This window comes from Gorilla gorilla, chromosome 10 (genome assembly GCF_029281585.2).
Source record: "Gorilla gorilla gorilla isolate KB3781 chromosome 10, NHGRI_mGorGor1-v2.1_pri, whole genome shotgun sequence".
NCBI classification, from domain to species: Eukaryota; Metazoa; Chordata; class Mammalia; order Primates; family Hominidae; genus Gorilla; species Gorilla gorilla.
This window is the reverse complement of record NC_073234.2, coordinates 74,121,079-74,146,035: the sequence shown is the minus strand read 5'-3', so window position 1 is coordinate 74,146,035 and position 24,957 is coordinate 74,121,079. Positions and strand designations below refer to the sequence as shown.

Genomic DNA, 24,957 nt, shown 5'->3' with positions numbered 1-24,957 from the left:
CCACTACACTAGCTAATTTTTGTATTTTTAGTAGAAATGAGGTTTCACCATACTGTCCAGGCTTGTCTCAAACTCCTGACCTCAAGTGATCTGCCCGCCTCAGCCTCCCAAAGTGCTGGGATTACGGGCGTGAGCCACCGCGCCCAGCCTAAAGTGAATAATTTTTAAAAAGTGTGTATATTCAGTAATTATACTTCAGTGCATCCTCTACTTGATAGGTGCTGCTTTGTGCGATCATAAATGAGGTAAATTCACATGTAGCTGTTTATAATAAAAGAATTATTGAATGTATCTTTTAAATTCCAATAGGAGCTTCTAAGTAGGGCATCCTTAGAAACTCAGAAGTTGGATCTGATGGCTGAAATATCTAACTTGAAGTTGAAACTGACAGCTGTAGAGAAGGACAGATTGGATTATGAAGCTAAGTTCAGAGACACAGAGGTGTGTGACACAGTCTCTCCTCTCTCTCTCTCTCTCTGTCACTCTGTCTCTCATACACGTACATTCCTAGGGCAAAGTCAAAATTCTCTGGAGGTATGCAAGGAAGGCAGTTAATTACTATGTGCCTTCATCCTACTTCATTTTAAGAATAATCTTTGATTATATTGACTTTTTATCACAAAATGCTAATGACAATTTTTATTTTTAGACTTTTGATATGAAATATTAATCATTTTATCAACCTTTAGAAATACTTGTGACTTTAGGATATTTGGAGCATCCATCCATTCATACTAGTTTTCTTAATTTTGTAAATAATGGGCTTAAATGCGTGGTTTTGCTAGTAGTTATTATTTAAGCACACTGATTATTTACTATGTAATTGGATTTTTGAAATCTGTATAGAAAACATGCTTACATTATATAATCACAAAACCACAGAGCCTTTTTGAGGTTATCTAATTTGGCCTTCTACTTTTGGTCTATTCCACATGTAAATCATTCCAATTAAATAAGACTCACTGTACTTCTACGAAACTCAGGGTACATTCTATAACTTGAAGTATCCATTTTAGTGGCTAAACAAGCTTTATTGTTTGTTCTCTCTATTTTATTAATCCAGGCCTTCTAGTTTGTTTGCTGTGTGACATTTGGCAAGTTCTTAACCTCTCTGTTTTTTTTTTTTTTTTTTTTTTGGTGGATGGAGAGAGCATATCCGTTTGAAATCTATTCATTTGAAATGAAGTGTAAAGAGTTGCAGAAATTCCTCTCTTTGAGGGCCATCTCCCCTCCTTTCTTCTTTCTATTTTGTTTCTTTGGTTGGAGTATGGAAAGGTGTCATGCTGGATTAGAAAATGGGTACCAAGGAGAGAGGAGAGAAAATGGTTTATTTATTTTTCCCTTCTGTTTTTATTTCAAACATGTATTTTATGCTGACTATATGCCAGCATGGTACCAGGCATTACATACATTATCTACTACAGGAAAATCCTTTATAGATCTGGAAATAACAAGGTTTACTCCATTGCTATTTTCAAAATTAAATTTTATGTCAAAGATTCAATCACAGTGGAAAGTCTTGGTATGTGTCTTGCTTCCTCAGTAGCAAAAGGAGATCTTTCATTTGGTTCATGTTTTATTTAATTTTTTTAGAGATAGGATCTTACTGTGTTGCCCAGGCTAGTATGGAACTCCTGGCCTCAAGCAATTCTCCCATTTTGGCCTCCCAAAGCACTGGGATTATAGGCATGAGTCACCATGCCCAGCCGTGTTTTAATCTTAAAACTCTTTGTCAGTTGCCTATGTGAGCATGTTTCTCATTTTATTGAAGCTGGGGCTCTTAAACAAGACTTAGAAAGTTACTCAGTTTAAAATTCTTGCTTTTGTATTTTCTCTAAAAATCTCTTTTGCTATTTTTCTCTTTCCCCTCTTTTTGTGAGGTCCTAACCCCATAGTTGCTAGGTAAGGTAACAGTAAAACTCAGTCAACAGATGGACAACATGGCAGTGGAGCTAGCTCTGCTGCAAGGAAGAATTGATGGTAGATATGGATAGAGGTAGTGTTCTACATTGTGTCTGCAAAGTCAAGGGGAAATATTCACCTGTTGTTAGCTTAATTTGGATATGAGATGCTAACCAAATGTTGGGACTGAATTGCAGTAGATGTGTTATTTATTTATTTTTGTAAGACCCCAGGGCAATATTTACATCCCTTGAGTTCAGCTGCCTTTTTTATCAAACTTTTTTTCTCACTTTTTCGTTTCACTCATACACTCTTAATCACATACAAAGTGATTTTGTTATTAAACTTCCAGTACACTCAATCCCTGATAATCTTCTAATAAAAATTCAGTGCTATTGCTAAAATATACACATGTACCCAGAGATTAGAGCATATGGGGTAAACTTTGTGACGTTGCATATGAAAATAATTAAAATAATCTTCACTATTAAACTAACTTGAATATTCTCATGTTCCTGTTATCGTTCCCTTAATAAAAATATTTTCCTGGGTGTTTCATGAGTCCATAATATTTAACTTTCTCTTAGAAGTTTAGATTATTTGGATATTAATATCCAATAAAATATTGGCATGGGGAAGAAGTATGGGCATTTCCAAAGGACTGAGCACTGGAAGATTCAGAACTTGGCTTGTCCCCGTACTTGCTAATGGGAGATGGTCAGCATCATTCAACAGTGCCCCCTTCTGGTAAGAGCACACATGTCAGACTGAGTTCCTGCGGGAGCCCTGAGGAGTTCTCTGAAAGGGAAAAGGGAAAGGGAACAGGGATTTTCTTTCTTAAAAGGACTGAACTTCTGATAAGAACTTATTGAAATAATTTGTATTCTGTTTTTTAAAGTTTTACATTAGAAAGCTATTTCCAGATTTTCCAGCTTGTGTTGTCAGGGGAAGATATGATTTCGGGTTGGAAATGTAGACCATATTTAAAGTATTGTCATGAAATATAGTGGAGTAGTTTTTGTTAAAACAGATAACTTATCCCAGTTTATAATTCCATTTTTTTCAATTGTTTCTTCTTTGCAGATTGCCACTATTTCTAAAGGAAGTAGTAAAAACAGCAATAGCAGACAGGAGGAATTCACTGCTATTTCTTAACAATGAGAAAGTGGGAAATATATATTTAAAAAGATCATATTGATGAATATCACTAAGGACTTATATTATGCAAGGATGATTAGTTAACTGGGAAAACGTGATTTTTTTCTTTGAACTTGAATTCTGACCTGTTAGATGAGGAATCACAAATGTTATTGAATAATGTCAAACAGTTCTTGACCTAATTCATTAGAAGAAAATGTATATTATCTAATTGAAATATTGTATGATTATTAAGTGACTCTTAAGGAGTAATCGTATAATTATGATAGGTAATATTTTGCCCATTTTATAAGAGACAACAATTTAAAAGCCTGTGGGTTTACTGGGAAGTGTATTTCATTATAGCATCCCTTCTCTTAGCCTTTGTGAACTTGAATCATTATATTTGAAAGTTTAAAATAATCCCTATTCACAAACTTTTATTTCTTATAACATTATTCTACTTGTAATTTTTGGCATTCTTGGATAATTTTGTCCTGTAATCTATGAATTTGTGACCCAGGAATACATGCATGTCTTTGTAAAAAGAGAGAAGCTGGCTGGGCACAGTGGCTCACACCTGTAATCCCAACACTTAGGGAGTCCGAGGAGGGCGGGTCACTTGAGGTCAGGAGTTCAAGACAAGCCTGGTCAACATGGTGAAACCCTTGTCTCTACTAAAACTAGAAAAACTAGCTGGGTGTGGTGGTGGGTGCCTGTAATCCCAGTTCCTGTGAAGGCTGAGACAGGAGTATATCTTGAACCTGGGAGGTGGAGGTTGCAGTAAGCTCAGATGGCGGCACTGCACTCCAGCCTGGGTGACAGAGCAAGACTCCATCTTAAAAAAAAAAAGAGAGGGAGAGAGAAGCAAAAATATAGTAACCATTGTAGGGATCTTTGTGGCTTGTAGTAAAAATAAGTCATCTCCCACGCAGGGTATTTGAGTGTCTCTTTTGGAGGAGTTAATATTGCTTAACACTCTAATTTCCTTTCCTACTCTCTGGGCTCTGGACAAAAATACACCATTATTTCTCAGAATACTTGGACAAGTTTTATGAGCAAACTGGTTCTTTAAAAAGTGACACTAAATAAAATAAAAAATGGTAGTAGAAAAGATGTAAAATCGTGTTGTGTCATGTAAACATTAGGATTGGTTTCTCTTTCATTTTTGAATTATAAAATTAGGTGAACTGCAGGGCCCTCATCCACTTTCCAGTTGAGAATTGTCATTACAGTAAACTCAATCCCTGATAATCTCCTAATAAAAATTCAACAGTATTGCTAAAATATATGCACATACCCCAAAATTAGAGAATAGTTGAGAAACTTTGTGATGTTATATATGACAACAATTAAAATAGTCCTCAAAATTAAAACTGATTTGACTATTCTCATGTTCCTTTTATCATTCACTTAATAAAAATAAAATATTTCCCTGGCTATTTCATGAATCTTAAGGATTCATGGGCTTAAAGGATTTAATTTTCATTTCATTCTCCCATATTGAGTTGATGAGCAATCCATATTTTTGTGGACAAAGGAAGAAATTACAAATTAAAAAAAATACCCATGTATCACTGAGAAGTTTCAAAAGGTAAATGGCTTTACTAAAGAATGTGATATATTTAAAATACGAAATAGCATTCTATAAAATAGAATAGATATAGCACTCTATGAAATAGCATTCATAGAGTCATTTTTAGGATAGAAATATCTGACAAATAATAGATATTAAGCTACCTTTCTTAAAATTACAGTCACCTTTTATTTTCATAAGCCCATCACTTTAGGGCAGAGGCATTGGGGATTTAAATGAATGTTTTTGTTTGTTTGTTTGTTTTTTGACAGAGTCTTGCTCCTTTGTCAGGCTGGAGTGCAGTGGCGCAATCTCGCTCACTGCAACCTCTGCCTCCCAGGTTCAAGCGATTCTCCTGCTTCAGCCTCCTGAATAGCTGGGACTACGGGCGTGTGCCACCACGCCCGGCTAATTTTTTGTATTTTAGTAGAGACGGGGTTTCACCATGTTGGCCAGGATGGTCTTGATCTCCTGACCTAGTGATTCGCCAGCCTCAGCCTCCCAAAGTGCTGCGATTACAGGCATGAGCCACCGCGCCCGGCCAATGCTTTGGTTGTTAGGAAGGTGGATTTATTTCCATTTATCTCATCTGATTCATTCAACTTTAACTCTAGGAGCTGGTGACTTAAGATTTCCAAGCTGCTATTTTATAGGTATAGGTAACTGTGTTACCACTTTCCTAATGCACTTTCTTGTTTCTTCTTGGACAGGGGCTGATTCAGGAGATCAATGATTTGAGGTTAAAAGTTAGTGAAATGGGCAGTGAGAGACTTCAGTATGAAAAAAAGCATGAATCAACCAAAGTAAGTTTTTCTCACAGGTTAACATTTTCAAACAAATGGCTCCACTATTCATCTATGCCTAATAATATAAATAACATGTTTTCTACTTAGTATATGATAAAGAAGGTATTTTAAAAGTAAATGAAGTTCCCCCCACGCTGGTAGCCTTCATGAATTTAAACACCACTGATCTGAATTTAAAAACAAGGCTTAACTCATCCGACAGAACATAACCTGCCCTTTCTCTGAGTTGTATCTAACCTCCTTTATAAACTGATACTGTTTTCTCGGTTATTTAGCTTGTCTTTTTCTATCTGTAGTTTTCTTTCAGTCCTCTGTCTCTCTGCCAGTCTTTAGTGGCCAAACTTTCTAGCATGAAAATCAAGGTGGGTCAGATGCAGTATGAAGAGCAGCGGATGGAACAAAAATGGGAGTCACTGAAGGTGTAGTAGATGTTGGGTGATGGGGTCCATGGCCTGTTTCTTTCTGGCTTGTGTTGTTTTGCTGTGATGATGTTTTTAGTGGCATGTGCATTCATTTTGTGTGTGTGTCACCTGTTGATTAAAAATCACCTCAAGCTGATTGAAGGGACAATGGGATCCCTGATGTTGTTTTCAGAAATACATGAAATAATTAGTGAAAAATAATAAACGTAAAATGAAAGAATTTATAAGTTACACTCTCTTAGACTGAGACCCAAGCCTAGTAAAATAATTGTAAACATTCGCTTGTGAAGAATTCTGTTTCATATCCACAGTAGAGATCATTTTCCTTTTTAGGGACTTTCTTGATGGTAAATGTACAGCAGTTGATATTATCATGACTGTGAGTAGAAATGACTGCTGAGAAGCAGCACGGTGAGAACAGGTTCACACTTCCTGCCAGTGCTACTGAAGACTTTTTGTACTTGTCCACTCTGCTCCTACTAGAAGTCAAAACTATAGGGCCAAGTGCCTCACTTCACTGGAGAACTACATCTTCTCATAGTACTAAATGTAATAAATATATCTTTAGAAATTCTGAAAGTAAAATGTGATGTTGAATATAAAGCTGTACTTCTTAGCATTGCATAGCTGTATTTTCTGTGTTAAGTACAGCCAGCAAAATTTGTTTGCTAAAGCTAATTCTTTACTGAAAGGAAACTGAAAATTTACACATGAGTACATAGAAGGATGGACTTGAAATCTTATATACAGTTGTATAGTTAAAAATTAAAAGAGGGCTTCACTGTTTTCTAAATTTATTTTTTCCCATTGTTGTAGGAGATTCTGTCCTTTTATCTTAGTGATGTGGGTAAATTATTTAGTTCCCCGATTTGGCTAAAGTTGTTCATGACTTGCTACCTTACCCATGAATGAAACTCTGTGCTTGTCAAGGAAGCATGAGTGCCAACTTGAAATGCCGAATAAATGTCAAGCTAGTCTTTTCCAATTTGCATTTTATTTTGCTTTTATGACACTAAGTATCTAATTTTCTAATTTGATTATCTTCCTTGATTAACTTGGTCATATTTTTAAATTTGATGTAAGATTTAAACCTTAGGGCTATCCTATCCCTAATTACTCTTTAAAAGATCTCTTTTTAATTTGATTACAAAGAAACTTGAAATAATTATACAATAACTATTATAAATGGGACTTCTGCTTATAATCCTTTTTTTTTTTTTTTTTTGAGATGGAATCTCACTCTGTCACCCAAGCTGGAGTGACACACACTCCAGCATTCTGGAAAAGATGCCATAATGTTGATGAAGGCAGCAGAACTAGACAGCAGAACTTTATGATGATCAGTTTACTCTTTCTTCCCAACTTCTCTAGCAAGGATTGTCTTCAATCTGGAAATGACAGAACAATCACCCTTTAAAATAAGGAAGTGCAATTCAGTGAAGACAGGTAAGATAGTAAGAGAGCATTTAGTTACATTTTAAAATGAAATCATTAATTTGAAAGGGTCATACATACCCATGGTAAGAATGTAAGCCAGAGCTGGCAGCATCTCTGTCCTACAGAGAAATCCTGTCCCTGGAGTAGGATTGAATGAAGCCAAGAAACTGAAAAAATTGCAGATGGGGCAAAGAAAGAGTCCTGGAGACTCAAGTCCATTAGATTGCAGGACCATTCGTGCCCTTTTAGATTTTTTTTTTTTTTCTCAACTGAGTTCCAGTTGAGTTTTTTCTTTTAGTAAAAATGCCTGAAAAAAATAGTAAATTTATAGATGAGAATTCTGATGCTCAGAGGGGTAAAGCAACTCACCCAGGTTACAGGCAGGAAGCAGCAGAGCCAGGTTTCTAACTGTGGTTTCTCTGAGCCACAAACGTGTTTCTCTTTCCATTTTTCCTCTATTGATCAGTAGTTTTCTATGAATCTGTTGTCTAATGAAAAGTACCTAGGTCCTCTAGGAGAATCCTCCTACTGTTATTGTTTCTAATTATCTGTTCATCTTTCAGTTAGAAGAACATCCATTCTTATATTGATGTCTTGTGGCAGAATGTGAATTTCTGCCTACAGTGCCCACAATGGCATCAAACCTATTATTATGTTCAGGTCAAGATTCAAACTCACAAAACTACCATAGACCTCTTTGGCATCAGATTCACTCAGAGAAACATGGCACAGGGCTGGGCGTGCTGGCTCATACCTGTAATCCTAGCACTTTGGGAGGTCATGGAGGGCAGCTCACTTGAGGTTAGGAGTTCGAGACCAGCCTAACCAACACTGTGAATTTTTGTAAAAATACAAAAATCAGCTGTGCATAGTGGCAGGTGCCTGTAATTCCAGCTATCGGGGGCTGAGGTGGGAGGATCGTTTGAATCTGGGAGGTGGAGATTGCAGTGAGCCGAGATCGTGCCACTGCACTCCAGCCTTGGTGACAGAGTGAGACTGTCTCAAGACAAAAAAAAAAAAAAAGAAGAAAGAAAGAAAAGAAAAACGAAAACATGAGACAGGAACCACAATTAATTACAGGTGGTGTCAGGTGTCCCTCCAAATTATGCAGCTGCCCAGAGACAACTCAAATGCATGAAGGTGTGATGCATATGAGGCAAGTGGAGGAACCACCCTGAATTAAGGTCTCATTCCCTACAGGAGCCAATATCACCTGTAACAAACTTCAGATGTGTCATTTCTGGCATCACTACACATACTCAATTAAAACAGTCAGCACATTCAAGGATGCTAGAAGCTACAATCTCCATCAGGTATTTATGGTGCATTTATAGTTCCTCCCACTCCAGATGCAATTTCCAATCAGAGATCATTTTTATTATAAGCAATGTTGCTGAGTAATACTGTTAACATAGTACTCTAATCTGGTTCTAGGGGAACAGAACTAGAATGTTAACTAAAGGTAAAATTCATACACAGCAGAGAAAAGATTTTGTTAACTCTTAACCCAAAATGCCCCACTGATAGCAGGTTTGGCTATATGGTTTGCTTTAACCAAAGGAATGCAAGAGGAGGTGACTTACACCACCTCCAAGCAGAAGGCTTGTGAGCCATTGCATGATTCCACTCTTATTCCTTTCCCTCTGCTGTGAGACAAGGGTAGGGGCAATACCTTCAGCTTAGGTCTCCAATGAAATGAAAAAGATATTTGGAGAAGAGCCATAGAACAAAGGTGTAATGGATCCTCAGTTGTTATGAAACATCCAAGAGAGAGAAACATTTATTGCTGTAAGCCATCACTAGTCAGAGGACTGGTGTTTACTGCAGAATAACCTATTTCTGATTAGTACATCCCTTTTGGAAAGATATAGGCTGGGTTTATCATTCTCCTACCAGGAGTCCAACTAAGCCAGCTAGCCCTTCAGTATGTGATAGCCTTAATTCTGGCAAGAATCCCCAACTCGAGTCTGATGGAAAGTTGTTTCTTCTTATCGAGCAGTTTTGATGTTAGAACAGTCCAAGTAATGCCTGAAGAAAAATAATGTATATAGATTATGATGATTTATTGCTCTAATTTGTCTTCTCCTTTGTGTACTCAGGGTTCAGTCAAGAGACAGGAACTATGCAGAGTTACCTGAATACATATAATTTTTATTTTTTATATTTATTTATTGAGACAGAGTCTCATGTACTCTGTGGCCCAGGCTGGAGTGCAGTGGTGCGATCTTGGCTAACTACAATCTCTGCCTCTTGGGTTCAAGCAATTCTCCTGCCTCAGCCTCCAGAGTAGTTGGTACTACAGGCGCCCACCACCATGCCCAGCTAATTTTTGTATTTTTAGTAGAGATGGGGTTTTGCCATGTTGGCCAGGCTGGTCTGGAACCCCTGACCTCATGTGATTGGCCCACCTCAGCCTCCCAAAGTATTGAGATTACAGGCGTGAGCCACTGCGCCCAACCAATAAATATAATTTAATATAAAGAATTGTCAACAGGCCAGACACTTGAACCCAGGGTGGGGAGGGTGGAGGTTGCAGTGAGCTGAGATTGAGCCACTGCACTCCATGCACTCCAGCCTGGGTGACAGAGTGAGACTGTCTTAAAAAAAAAAAAAAAAAAGAATTGTCAATGAAATATAAAATTGTCAACCTGGTAACCAAAAAGGTGAAAAGAAAAATCTAAGATATTACAGAGGTAGCAACTGCAGGGAACTCTTAATCGCCTCTAGGTATGAGGGAACAAAAGTAAGAGGCTGGAATTCTTAAAATGTAGAAACTTAGAGGAGCAGCGGCATGAAGCTGAAACTCAGACATCTGAGGAGAAAGGTGCTGCTCAGTTGGTGGTGTTGTCTCTGAGTTTGGAGGCAGTGTCTCTTGGAGCTGGGATCTGTCTCTGAAGAGGGGTTTGGTGCTGGTGTCTCTTGGTGGGGAGGTGGGGTGCAGTCCAGTTATTTCTGCAGGTGGTAGGGAAACTGAAAACTGGATCCAACTGCTGCTATGGTGAAGCAGAGTTAATAGGGTGCCAGTAGCAAGAACCACAAGCAAACAGGAAGCTCACAGGATGAAGTGTGTCCCTCCTTCCTCTTCCCACATTTCAGTCTCCCTCTAACGCCCCTATCATCAGAGCTTAACAGAGAGCCAGCTAGCAAAGCTGAAATGGGGTGTGGAGAGACCCAGCAAACCTCACTGATCAGTGTACGGGGGCACCTGGCTAAGGCGTGAGTGAGGGCTGTGGTTCAACCTGTGCTCTCCTTGTCAAGCGCTAAGTCCTTGTGTGGGGCTATGTCAGCCAGGAGGAAGAGGCATCTTTTTCAAATTCACACAGAGGTGTCATGTAGGCTAGCATACGCACTGATGCAAGGATCATTAATAGTCTTCCTTCCATCTTCTAAATGGCTCTGAAGAGCATGTATCTTTTTTTTTTTTTTTTTTTTTTGATCCAGGGTCTCACTTTGTCACCCAGGCTGGAGTGCAGTGGTGCAATCATAGCTCACTGTAGCCTTGGCCTCCTGGACTCAAGCCATCCTCCCACCTCAGCCTCCTATATTCGGGAGCTGGGACCTCAGGCATGCACCACTATGCCCAGCTAATTTTTGTATTTTTTGTAGAGATGATGTCTCACTATGTTGCCCAGGCTGGTCTCAAGCTCCTGGGCTCAAGCCATCCACCTGCCTCAACATCCTAAAGTTCTGGAATTGCAGGCGTGAGCTACCGAGCCTGGCTGAAAAGCATGTATTTTTATTGTAATATTCCAGACAAACTTACATGCAACCTTTTGCAATTTCATATATAGCCCTCCCTTATGTACCATCAAATATTTATATGGATTTGTTTGAATTGGTTTCTGCATTCTTCCACCGATTCTCTTGCTACTGGCACCACGGGTGCCGTTTTTTATATGCAGTGTAGGTTTAGTTCTCTCCTTTCTCATATTCTGGACTTCCAACTATGCAACCATAATAAGTCTTTACTGCTTCCACTGGCCTCTTTCTTATTTTTCCTTCCGTTGTCTTCACTAGGGTTGTGTTAGGAAGCAACTTTGCTCTTGGTCCTTGTCCCTTAGGCAGCCTTAACATATTCTACAAAATGTTCAACATTTTCACTAATGATCTATATGAAGGCTTTGAAGAGATTATTTTTAAATTTGTTGATGACACAAAAATAGGAGGGTTAGCTAAAATGAGATTCCTAATGATCTCCACAGACTGAAATGCTGTGTTGATAGCAAAAATATGAAATTTATGAGATAAGGGAAAAAGCCAGTAGAATTTAAAATAAAGATAAAAATTAGAGTAAAGTAACTGAAATAAGACAAACCTCTATTTTTTTAACCTAGTACCAATATGATTTATGTGATAGTTTTAGAAAAGAATCATGCCATTTTTTTGTGATAGCCACACAATAGCTACTCAAGGTTTACAGAATTTGATATTTGACAAAAATTTGAATCAAATAATAATCCAGAAATAGGCCAGGGGCTTATGCCTGTAATCCCAGCACTTTGGGAGGCTGAGGCCAGCAGATCACTTGAGGTCAGGAGTTCAAGACTAGCCTGGTGAACATGGCGAAACCTCATCTCTACTAAAAATACAAAAATTAGCTGGGCATGGTGGCATGCCTGTAATTCCAGCTACTCGGGAGGCTGAGGCAGGAGAATTGCTTGAACCCAGGAGGTGGAGGTTGCGGTGAGCCAAGATCATGCCATTGCACTCCAGCCTGGGATGATAGAGCAAGGCTCCGTCTCAAAAAAAAAAAAAAATCCGTAAATAGATCATTAATTATAACCAAGGAAAAAGTGCTGTCATTTTTGCTTACTCAACTACTTCATGAAAATCCTGAGAAAACACAGTAAATTATATAAAAATATAGTTATATGTAGGTATACAACAAAATGTTAATGGTGGTTATCTCTGGTTCAGGATTGGTAAGTTTTTATTGTATTTTACTACTGAAAATCTTATTTTCTCTATAGGACATGTATTTGCTTTGTAATAAGAATAAACTTTAAAAAAATAAAAAGAGGCTGGGCACAGTGGCTCACGTTTATAATCTCAGCACTTTGGGAGGCCAAGGTTGGAGGATTGCTTGAGACCAAGAGTTCAAGACCAGCCTTAGGGACAAAACGAGACCCCATCCATACAAAAATTTTAAAAATTATCTGGGCATGAGGCATACACCTGTAATTCCAGGTATTCAGAAGGCTGAGTCAGGAGGATTGCTTGAGCCCAGAAGTTCAAGGCTGCAGTGAGCTATGATTTGCACCACTGCACTCCAATCTGAGTGACAGTGAGACCCTGTTTCAAAATAAATTAAAAATAAATAAAAGCAACAGATAAAAGCAACCAAGTAAAAAGGGATCAAATATATTTGGAGTTTTAGGGAAAGTCTGATATAAAAGTATTTTCTGGCTGGGCATGTGGCTCACACCCATAATCCCAGCACCTTGGGAGGCTAAGGCGGGCAGATCACTTGAGCTTAGGAGTTCAAGACCAGCCTGGGCAACATGGTGAAATCCCATCTCTACAAAAAATACAAAAAATTAGCCGGTTATGGTGGTGTGTGACTGTGGACCCAGCTACTCGGGAGGCTAAGGTGGGAGGATCGCCTAAGCCTGGGAGGTGGAGGCTGCAGTGAGCTGAGATCACACCACTGCACTCCAGCATGGGCGACAGAGTGAGACCCTGTCTCAAAAAATAAATTAAAAGTATCTTCTTCACAATGATTTTAAAATAGTACTAAAGCAACAAGTAGAAATAAAAATTATCTAAATTGTTCCATTTAATGAAACATAAGTGAGTAGTAATTTGATATATAGTTACAGATTTCCAAAGAGGGTGAAAAAGAATAAATTGGAATCTGTAATAGCAATATTGTGGAATAGATTTGCAAATAAGAATCAATGAAACATCTTTTTATATAGAAAATATTTGAAAAAGATAATTTATTTGACAGAGAAACAAAATGGCGAAAAAATGCTGAGAATTTTTTTCACTCTTTTTCTTACTTAGATACATGGAAACAGCCAGGTAACAAAAAAGTACTCTGTATAATGCTTTGATGAGATATGCTAACCATTTTCTATGAGAAAAGAAGAAACACTTTTGGTCAGAAAATGGGTTCAGATGAAATTTTGTTCTGCTCACCTTTAGAATTAATAGTGTGGTTGGCTTCCTGAAATGTTTTTATGAAAGGAAATTAAATCTTAGGCTCAGCCTCATTTTGGTTCTTGATGCCTTGTTTTGTTTGCCCAGGGAAGCTCTCCCTGTCCCCTACTCTAAGTGAGGGTCCACTCTCTGAGACTGTTCTTTTTTTCAGAACACGAACCTCAGTTCATAATTCTGCCTCCACTAATGTGATCATTTGATTCATACCTGAGTACCTCATTTGCCTATCAGCTCCCTAAGTGTGTGAGCTGTGCCTGTTCATGCTCACCATGCGTGGTATCCCTAGAGCCTAACCCAGTCACTGAAACATCGTAGACACTCCATAAGTATTTGTGAATCAATACATAAATGGATGAATTAAAAATTTAAAAGTAAATAATTGGAATGGATTATGGAGACAGTAGAAAAAACTTAGTTAACTTTTTAGGTACTGTGAGAGAATATCTTTAAAATGTTTCTTGTGGATTTAGCAGAAGATAAAAGGGCAATAAATTTAACGGGAACTGCATATGAGAAAGAATATGAAAAACTACCAATCTTCCAGAAAAAAAAAATCTGGTAATTTCCTTACATAGAGTAAAAGAGTTTTAGTACTTTCTATTCTGAGTTCTATTTGAATATTTTTCTCTTTTTATATGGTATAAGAGGGCTGTTTTCTTGAGTAAAATATTTTATTAACCTAATATCATTGGTTAATCAAATGTCTTCATAGTGTAAGATTTGAAACAGAAAGCCACGTTGAGTCTTTCAATACATAGAGAAGCTAGATTACAAGAGAAAGAGGCTTTGCCTCACTTTTTTCTTTTTTTTAACCTCCTTGTAGTTTTCTGGGCTGTCTTTACAGATTTTTGGTTCATAGATTTTCTAAGTAAGATTTTTGACATATTGTATATCTTTTATTCAATACTTCTAATAAGAAGAAAAAGATACCCTTTCCTCACCGTCTTACAACTTTGAAAAAAATACTGTAAGATTTCCACTGTGGTGTGAAAAGTTTTATTCACTCTAGAAAACTGGGTCATCTTCTTTTCAGAACCTTTTTTTCTAAATCTGAGAACAGATTTAAGGAAAGCAAAGCAGAAAGTTTTCAATAATCCAGTGGGAATTCCTCTTAGAAGCAAGATAGCTAGAGAAGATGATTGCACAGACTTAGCAAGGTTAAAATGGGTATTTCTAATACGTAAAAAATGTGTGAGTTAGAAGGTTAACAGTTGATTCGACAAGTGGCAGAAATGGGTTTTTTTTCAGTTCTGTTGGGGAACAAAAATCAGATGACATCCCTCAAATCTGTACATTTTAAACATATCAAATTATTAGTTTCCTGTTGTACTTTATTTTGGCTTTTAGGTTTATGATTCTTAGTATGAGAGAGGAAGGATAATCTTCAACATAGTTAAAAAAAAAAAAAAAGGAGGAACACGCAAATATTTTACTTAAGCCTGAGATGAGATTGGAAGAAATCAACCAGTCCGTTTGAGGATAAACAAAGTCACACTTGAAGAAGGGCAAAAATCAGAAGTGACCTAATAAAATCTCCCTAATAACAGTAATGGTAAGGTGATATTATATATAACTTTTCTCTCTGGCTCCTGGAAAATTTATCCAATCTAAGTAGTTATCTATCTTGCCTCACAAATAATCCCTTAAAACTTTTTATTTCTGTTACTTGCTAGATTGAAAAAACATAATTAAAAATTATTTTATCTGTAAAATATCTACCTCAGTTCTCAAATTTAGTATAAGGAGTTGTTTTAAAAGTCAGATTACATAAGACAAACCAACACTACACTACTTCTCCACAACTAATGTACGATAAAAATGAGAACAAATGATTAAAATATATAAGCTGATAAATGCAAAATTGTTTAAAATACCTTTTATATCTTATGATATCTAAGGCAATGGGTTAAAATAGCTCTTCCTTGATAACTTTGAGGTTAATGAAAATTGTGATTATATTTAATTAGAGGAATTCAGTATATTTCTTCATTTTCCTTAGAGATTTCCATGGAAAGAAAATAAATTTCCACAATCATAAATTTATGTTTTTATTAAAATTCTTAATTTCTTTTTATTTATAAATCACAAATGTTCTTGGAGACAATTTAGAAGATCTAGATTTAAAAAAAAAAAAAGAAGAAGAAAATAAAAACCACTCATCATTTCATCACCCAAAATAACACTGGGAGCATTCTGGTATCTATCTGTTTAGACTTTTCTTTTGCCTTCTTCTATAATACATATTGTTTCAATAAAAATTGAATCATAATGTACATTATTTTATGTAACCTGCTTTTTCCACTTAAACACATATTGAAAATAAATTTGTATTTTACTTTTTAAAATTAAATACTTAATATTTAACAATTTGTTTATTGTTGGACATCTAGATTGTTTATAATCTATAATGAAGATACTTATTATTATTATCTTATTTATTTATTTTTGGAAACGGAGTTTTGCTCTGTCGCCCAGGCTGGAGTGCAGTGGCATGATTTTGGCTCATTGCAACCTCCATATCTCGGGTTCAAGCAATTCTCCTGCCTCAGCCTTCCTAGTTGCTGGGACTACAGGTGCACACCACCAAGTCTGGCTAATTTTTGTATTTTTAGTAGAGACAGGGTTTCACCATGTTGGCCAGACTGGTCTCAAACTCCTGGCCTCAAGTGATGTGCCCATCTCAGCCTCTCAAAGTGCTAGGATTACAGATGTGAGCCACCACACCCAGCCTGAAGATACTTATTACATACGTTATTTATATAAACAGCATTAAAAATCACTAACAATTTTTTTCACTAAATTTATGGGATATAAATCCTTCTGATTTTGGAGAGAAAAAGCAAGTCAGGATTAGACTTAGGTAAAATTTAATTTAGCAACATTTATGTAGTAATTCCTGCCAAGCACTATTCTAACTCCTTTAGAAATATTAACTTATTTAATCCTAATAACTCTCGGAGATATGTATTGTTCCTATTCCTATTTTACGATGGGAAAATGAGGCACAGAGAGTTTAGGCAACTTGCTCATTGTCATTGTCATAGGTAGTAAGGGGTAGAGCTAGTCTTGCATCAGGCTCATACTCTTAACCATTCCCTTACAAGGCCTCTTTCTGTTATTTTGGGTAATCTGTGAAGTGGGGTTTGTGAAGTTAATTGGGAAGCCTGGGGGGTACCTCAGAAAGATAACTTGATAGGCATTAGGAAGGATTTTGATATTAAAGGAACCTAGAACTTCTCCATAGATCAGGAACAGAACACTTGGCTTATTTTATTAGAATCAAAAACAGAAAATCATATCTGAGGATTGGTATCCTTCTCTTTTCAAATCTTTTGTGATTTTCTAATGCAGCATTCCAAAATATAATGATTGTGCAGAATGTCATTTTTAAACTTTCTTCTATCATTTTCCTGTAAAGAAAATCTACTGAATATAATTCATTTAATGAGAAAAAAATTATAAACTGCATTTACAGTGATGTACTCTCTTAAATGTTTGCCCAAAAGTTTGCTATTTAGGCTTGAATAGAGTTAATCCTAATAAATCCTGTGCTCATATAGAAGCAACGACATAATACTGCTTGTTTTCCATCAAAGTCAGTGAATATAAAGATTAACTTAAAAGCAGCTGTCCTAAAAGCAACCTCAAAATAGGCAGTTAAAACCAGCGGAAGACCTGGCCCACTGTTACAATGAAACATGCTCGGAGGAACTAAAGAAAGCTCCAAGGACAAAACTCTTTAGAAGTCTCCGGGGTTGCATGGCAGGCCTATTTACAAGAGGGATTAGTTGTTTTGAGGAAGAACAAAGGCCCCTTCTTATGCTCACTGAGGCTGCTCTTCTGTGGGAAATTTTGCTGTTACAGTTAGAGGGACTGGAGTTCTCAACACTGTTTAAAACAAGCAGCACTATCGAAGGAACATACCTCAAAATAGTAAGAGCCATCCATGGCAGACCTGCTGCCAATATCATTCTGAGTGGGCAAAAGCCGGAAACATTCCTCTTAAGAACTGGAACAAGACAAAAATGCCCACTCTCACCACTCCTATTCAACATAGTACTGGAAGTCCTAGCCAGAGCAATCAAACAAGAGAAAGAAATAAAAGGCATCCAAATAGGAAAAGAAGTCAAACTATCTGTCTTCCCTGACGATATGATTCTATACCTAGAAAACCCTGAAGACTCTACCAAAAGGCTCCTGGAACTGATAAACAACTTCAGTAAAGTTGTTTGGATACAAAACCAATGTACAAAATCAGTAGCATTTTTATACACCAGTAATGTTCAAGCCAAATCAAAAATGCAATCCCATTTACAATAGCCACAAAAAATAAAATACCTAGGGATACAGCTTTAACCAAGGAGGTGAAAAATCTCTAGGAGAACTACAAAACACTGCTGAAAGAAATCAGAGATGACACAAACAAATGGAAAAACATTTCTTGCTCATGAATTGGAAGAATCAATATTGTTAAAATGGCCATATTGCCCAAATCAATCTACAGAGTCAACACTATTCCTATCAAACTACCAATGTCATTTTTCAAATAATTAGAAAAAACCTATTCTAAAATTCACATGGAACCAAAAAAGATCCTGAATCGCCAAAGCAATCCTAAGCAAAAAGAACAAAGCCAGAGGCATCACATTACCTGACTTCAAATTATTCTATAAGGCTACAGTAACCAAAACAGCATGGCACTGGTACAAAAACAGACACACAGACCAATGGAACAGAATAGGGAACCCAGAAATAAAATCATACACCTATAACCAATTGATCTTTGACAAAGCTGACAAAAATAAGCAATGGGGAAAGGACTCCCTTTAATAATGATGCTAGGATAACTGGCTAGTCATATGCAGAAGAATAAAACTAGATCCCTACCTGTCACCATGTATAAAAATTAAGACTGATCAAATATTTAAATTTAAGAACTCAAACTATAAAAACCCCAGAAAAAAAATCTAGGAAATACCATTCTGGACATCAGCCTGGGCAAGGAATTTATGGCTAAGACCTCAAAAGCAATCACAAAACCAAAAATTGACAAGTGGGACCTAATTAAACTAAAGAGCTTCTGCCCAACAAAAGAAACTATCAACAGAGTAAACAGACAACCTACAGAAATGGGAGAAAGTTTTCACAAACTATGCATCAAACAAAGGTCTAATATCCAGAATCTATAAGGAACTTAAACATGTCAACAAGCAAAAAAACAACTCCATTAAAAAATGAGCAAAGGACATGAACAGACACTTCTCAAAAGAAGACATACAGGTAGCCAACAAACATTAAAAAATGCTCATCATGACTAATCATCAGAGAAATGCAAATCAAAACCACAATAAATACCATCTCACACCAGTTGGAATGGCTATTATAAAAAGTAAAAAAAAAATAGATGCTGACAAGACTTCAAAGAAAAAGGAACACTTACACATTGCTGATAGGAATGTATTAATAAATTAGTTCAGCTGCTATGGGAAGCATTTTGGAGATTTCTCAGATAACTCAAAACAGAGCTACCATTCAACCCAGAAATCCCATTACTGAGTATATACCCAAAGGAAAAGAAATCGTTCTACCAAAAAGACACATGCACTTGTATGTCCATCACAGCACTATTCACAATAGCAAAGACATGAAATCAACCTAGGTGCCCATCCATGGTGGATTGGTTAAAGAAAATGTGGTACTTATACACCATGGAATACTATGCAGCCACAGAAAGAACAAAATCATGTCCTTTGTAGCAACAAGGATGCAGCTGGAGGCCATTATTCTAAGAGAATTAATACAGGAACAGAAAACCAAATACCACATGTTCTTACTTACAAGTGGGAGCTAAATATTGGGTACACATGGATACAAACATAAGAACAATAGACACTGGGAACTCCAAGAATGGGGAAGAAGGGAGAGGGGCAAGGACTGGAAAACTACCTATTGGGTACTATCCTCACTACCTGGGTGAAGGGGTCAATTGTACCCCACACCTCAGCATCGTGCAATATACCAGTGTAACAAGCCTGCACATGTACCCCATGAATCTAAAATCAAAGTTGAATTTTTTAAAAAGAAATAAAAATAGGTTGTGTTAAAGAAAAAAAAAAAAACTAGCAGCACAACATGTAAAGTTTAATTCTGACAAGTTAATGAGCCTAGTCACTGGTGAACTAAGAGAAAGTGAGGGATTCAACCCAGCAGTGGAACAGGGGTAGGACACAAACAAAATAAGTGACCCATGTTAGCAAGGCATATTGCATTTTATCACATCACATCATATTTTAGATCTAGTTGCCTAACTCAGAGGCAACTATAGAAAAATTAAATTTGTTAAACTGAAAAGATTATTTTGCTAGATTCCATTGCCAGTTTTGTTTAGGGGAAGATGAAACCTACCTCAGATGTATTCCCTCGTTATCACTGAAGAGGACCATTCTGGAACCTCCCTATGCTGCTAACGGGGTCATGGTGTGGTTTGAGTCTCCAGTGCACATTGGAAGATGAGGAGGAGTCTGGGTGGGACCATGAGAGGGTTTTTCTACCACTTATCTCAGCAGACAATTTCTTCCAGTCCTAGTTGCTGTCCTCAGCAATCATAGAGTTCACTAAGCGTAATTTAAAGAGCCAGACTCATTCAGTAATCTAAAAGAAAGGAAGAGACAACAAGCATTAGCCGAAAGACTCTAAAGAAATCAGACTTAAGTTTGATCAATGTAACATTATGGGTGGTTTAGTTCGACTTCTGTGGGGCTGAAAATTTGATTACATGGCAAACATGACAAAGAACAAGCTTGGACAATCTGTGGAGTTGTTATTGCTTGGTTTTGTTATTTGAGGATTCTCTTTCTAAATGTAAGACAGTGAAGTGACATACTCTGAACACAGACCTAAATTTACCCTGTAAGTGGCCTCAAAACGAGAAAACTCAGTCTGAGAACTGGTGAACTGAAAACCAACACAGGAGAAGAAGGCGCTCAAGAACGCATCCAAGCAAATATTTTCAAAGATGTTTTTATTACTGTTACTTTTTCAAAAACAAAAACAAAAGGGAAGAGGATCCTTCTGTTTACTCAATCACTCAACAAAAATTTATGGTCAGCTAACTGCCCGGAACATCAGAGGTGAGTAAGACAGGTCCCTGCCCTTATGTCCTTTAGAGTCCCTGGGGAAGCAGACTCTGTCAGAGACCTGCCCTTCCTGTTGTGGCCATCTCTATCACACAGAGCTGGGTCCTGACTTCTGTTTGCAGTGTAGGTTTTCAGTAACTGACAGAATACGATAGCAGCTACCATTGATTGCTGCTTACTAAGTGCTTTACAAATGTGATGTCTCTTAAATCCTTAGAACAACTAGGCCTGAGGTAACCTATAGGGGCCTTGTGCAAACTATAAACAGAACTTCTGCGAGATAGATGCTGTCCAGTGATCTGAGCTCAGGTGGGATGCTAGTCCCTTCTCACCTCTTCCACTGGGTTCCCTTGTTCACAGGCTGTGCAACTGTATTTGACATGCCCATCAAGAACCTAGTTAAGATATCATCAGTCTCATTTTACAAAGGAGGAAACTGAGGTCCAGAGAGGTTAAATAACTTTTCCAAAGTCATACTCTCCGGAAGTGACAGAGCCTTGACTCAAAGCTGCATTTGTTTGTTTCTGAAATGCTGTTGTCTTTCTACTATTCCAATTTGGCTTCTTGTTGTTTTGTCAAGGCTTACCACATCTCCCCTTGCTGAGGCAATAATAATAGAGTTCCCTAAGAGCCTATTATTTCTTATGCATGATTTCCATATGGTCTTAGAAGTCTTCTCCTTCTGTTCTCTCCTACTAACATTGTTTTTGTTTGTTTGTTTGTTTTTTGAGACAGGGTCTCACATTGTTGCCCAGGCTGGAGTGCAGTGGTGGGATCACCGCTCACTGCAGCCTTAACCTCCCTAGTTGAAGCAATCCTCTCACCTCAGCCTCCCAAGTAGCTGGGACTACAGGCATGCACCATCACACCTGGCTAATTAAAAATTTTTTTTTGTACAGACTAGGTCTCGCTATGTTGCCTAGGCTGGTCTCAAACTCCTGGGCTCAAGAGATCCTCCCAACTTCCCGGCCTCCCAAAGTGCTGGGATTACAGGAGTGAGCCACTACACCCAGCCAGCATTGTTAATACTATCAAAATGCCTATTTTTTTTAAACCGATGGTGTGATTTAAATCCAGATCACTTAAACAATACTCAATAAAAATATTTGTAAGCCCTATATAAATCTGCAAGTAGAGGTAATACACATAAGAATGTTAATACATAAATATATACAAAGGCAATTTAATATTTTTTTTAAAATGGCTTTTCCATTGAGAAGATTTGCCTCACTGCTGTCTTTGCCCACACTATGGTCTTTCAAGGTCACTTGTGAATGGGAGTGTTGTGGGCATCAGTCCATTATCAACGCCTACCAACTTCACCAAGCTGACCTGTCTGTGAGTCAAGCTTGAGTTCCTCTCCTCTGTTAGCTAGTCATAGAAAAACCACCATGAAGTCATGGGTGAGAGCCAAGGAAGAGATGTCAGTCAGTGCCACAGCAGGGGGCTTAGGGAGCCTGGCCACCTTTCCTGCAGCTTATCTGTGCGTTGTGCACATGCTCAAGCACATTCTCCAGTGTACTGCTTCTCTCTTACATTAGATTCCGGCTGAGCCCACCTATCCTTATAACTTGGGGCTTTGAGATCATCTGGCTCATGATGAGCTGTTCTGGCCATATGGCCACTTGGTGTCCCATGGTGAGGTCCTCAGCCTATAGGGGCCCAGTAGCCTGCCAGGAGCTGCATTCCACCAGTGTGGAATGTTCCACAAGCAAACCCAAGGGAGCCCAGCAAGTGGTGTGCTTCTTTCTTACAAGTAGGCAGTGAAAGATGCAGCAAACTACTTTTTACTTTGAAGGGGCCATCAGTACATGTCCTGTCCTAATCTGGCAGGCCTCTGGATCTTCATAGGGTTAATGTTGTGCCCTCTGGATTATACATATCTATGAAGGCATCTACAGTACATGCCACATCTTGCTTATTATCGTGTATCCTCAAAATAGTAGACCAATGTAATTTTTGTGAAATGACCAGATAGTATAGATCCCTATGACAGAAAATAAGAGAAGAACTAATATAGTCCTGGGGCAATCCTGTGAATTTATACCATTGTCATTTCCTGCTAATGCAAACTGCATTGATCCTCTTTTTTGATTGGTATGAAAAGACTATTTCATCAGATCAATGATGGCATACTACATACTAGAGGCTGTATTAATCTTCTCTAGTAAAGATATCACACCCAGTGCAGTAGCTGCAATTGGGACTTCTCCTTTGGTAAACTAAAAAAGTACACAGTCATTTACCATCTGGTTTTTATAGATGCGAGAATGATAACTCAATGGGAACAACTACCCTTGCATCCTTTAAGTCTTTGAGGGTGGCTGTAATCTCTTGTATGTCCCTTGGAGATGTGATATGGTTTTTATTTACTATCTTGGCTGGATGGGGATTTGGCAGTTTCAGGGGCTTCCATTTGGCCTTTTCTGTTACAATTGCTCTTACTCATGGGACTTATAACATTCTAATTAACAAGAAAGTCACAGCTTGAAAAACTAGATATTTCCATCTCTAATGTTATACAACATTATATTATATAAGGTGCATGTATGCTCACCCTCTCACCTCCTCCTTTTCACTTCAGTTACATTTCAGCAGCTCACTCCAGCTGCTCTGTCAAGCTGTTGTTTTCTGCCCTGAGGCTTCTCTGCTGTAGTCAGTGGGACACCTGCAGCAGCCTTCTTAGCCCTTCTGTCAACTGTGCAAATCTGGAAATAGGAGGAACTGAACACCTTTGACCAGTGGGGAGAGAAGCCGTGGATAAATCCTTCCATCTTATCTCCCTCAGGCAGAAATTGATGAGGTTCATTCTACATGGCTCTTTGGAAGGATTTCTAGAAAGAACACCTCAGTTTCCCATGGTGGTGGTCAGCTTTATAACCCATCCTTGATTTGGCTTTCCTTCCAGCCCAGTGTCACTCTTCCACCTCCCCCCTCCTATTCCTTGAGATCACTTACCAAATAAAGCAGCTGTTGTGAGATCTAGTTTCAGGATCTACACTGTGAGCTTGGTGTGGCACTTTTATATATAGAATGTATACATGTTGTTGTACCAAATCAGAAAACACATGTAGGCACTTCAAAGAAAGAATCATGCAAGATCCTACTATCTAGACATAGCTTTCTAGACTATTGTTTATGCATCTATTTTTCGAAAAATGGGAAGTACAGTAAGTAAAGTATTTTTGCTTTAAGAAAAAGTATTTTTTGTATTGTAAACATTTTATGTATTGTAAACATTTTTCGTTCATGGTGAGAACATTAAAAATCCTCTTTTTTTTAAGCTGTTTTGAAATATATAATAAAGTATTACCAACTATGGTCACCAGGCTATGCAATAATGGATCACTAGAACTTATTACTCCTAACTGAAACTTTGTACCACTTGACCAATCCCTCCCCTTTCCCCACCACCTCCACCCCCACTGGCCTCTAGTGAGATCTCGGCTCACTGCAACCTCCGTCTCCTGGGTTCAAGCGATTCTTGTGCCTCAGCCTCCTGAGTACCTGGGATTACAGGCGTATGACACCACACCCAGCTAATTTTTGTATTTTTAGTAGAGACAGGGTTTCACCATGTTGGCGAGGCTGGCCTTGAACTCCCAGCCTCAAGTGATCCACCTGCCTCAGCCTCCCAAAGTGCTGGGATTACGGGCGTGAGTCACCGCACCTGGCCTTACCCTCTACTTCTATGAGTTTGACTTTTTTTAGACTCCACAAATAGGTGAGATCATACGGTATTTGTGTTTCTGTGCCTGGCTTATGTCACTTAGCATAATGTCCTCTAGTTCATCCATGTTGTTACAAATGACAGAATTTCCTATTTTTTTTTTTAGGATGAACAGTATTCTATTGTGTATATATACCACATTTTAAAACTCACTCATCTGTTGATGGATATGCTGGATGTTTCCATATTGTGGCTATTTTTTGTTTGTTTGGTTTTTATTTTTATTTTACGTTAAGTTCTGGGATACATGTGCGGAACATGTAGGTTTGTTACATAGGTATACATGTGCCGGGGTGGTTTGCTGCACCCATCAACCTGTCATCTACATTAGGTATTTCTCCTAATGCTACTCCTCCCCTAGTCCCCCACCCCCTGACAGGCCCCAGTGTGTGATGTTCCCTTCCCTGTGTCCATGTGTTCTTATTGTTCAATACCCACTTATGAGTGAGAACATGTGGTGTTTGGTTTTCTGTTCCTGTGTTAGTTTGCTGAGAATGATGGTTTCCAGCTTCATCCATGCCCCTGCAAAGGACATGAACTCATCCTTTTTTATGGCTGCATAGTATTCCATGGTGTATAAGTGCCATATTTTCTCTATCCAGTCTATCATTGATGGGCATTTGGGTTGGTTCCAAGTGTTTGCTATTGT

At 38.0% G+C, this 24,957-nt stretch overlaps 1 long non-coding RNA gene across 1 annotated transcript in view; it reads left to right on the top strand.

Annotated features, from left to right (window-relative positions):
• The first annotated feature begins 313 nt into the window (after positions 1-313).
• Positions 314-24,957, top strand: part of LOC129523546 (uncharacterized) — a 71,506-nt gene continuing 46,862 nt past the window's right edge. Inside the window, exons 1-3 of the long non-coding RNA XR_008670364.2 lie at positions 314-441; positions 5,326-5,418; positions 7,215-7,289. This is a non-coding gene — a long non-coding RNA (uncharacterized lncRNA). The remainder of the gene's footprint in view (positions 442-5,325; positions 5,419-7,214; positions 7,290-24,957) is intronic.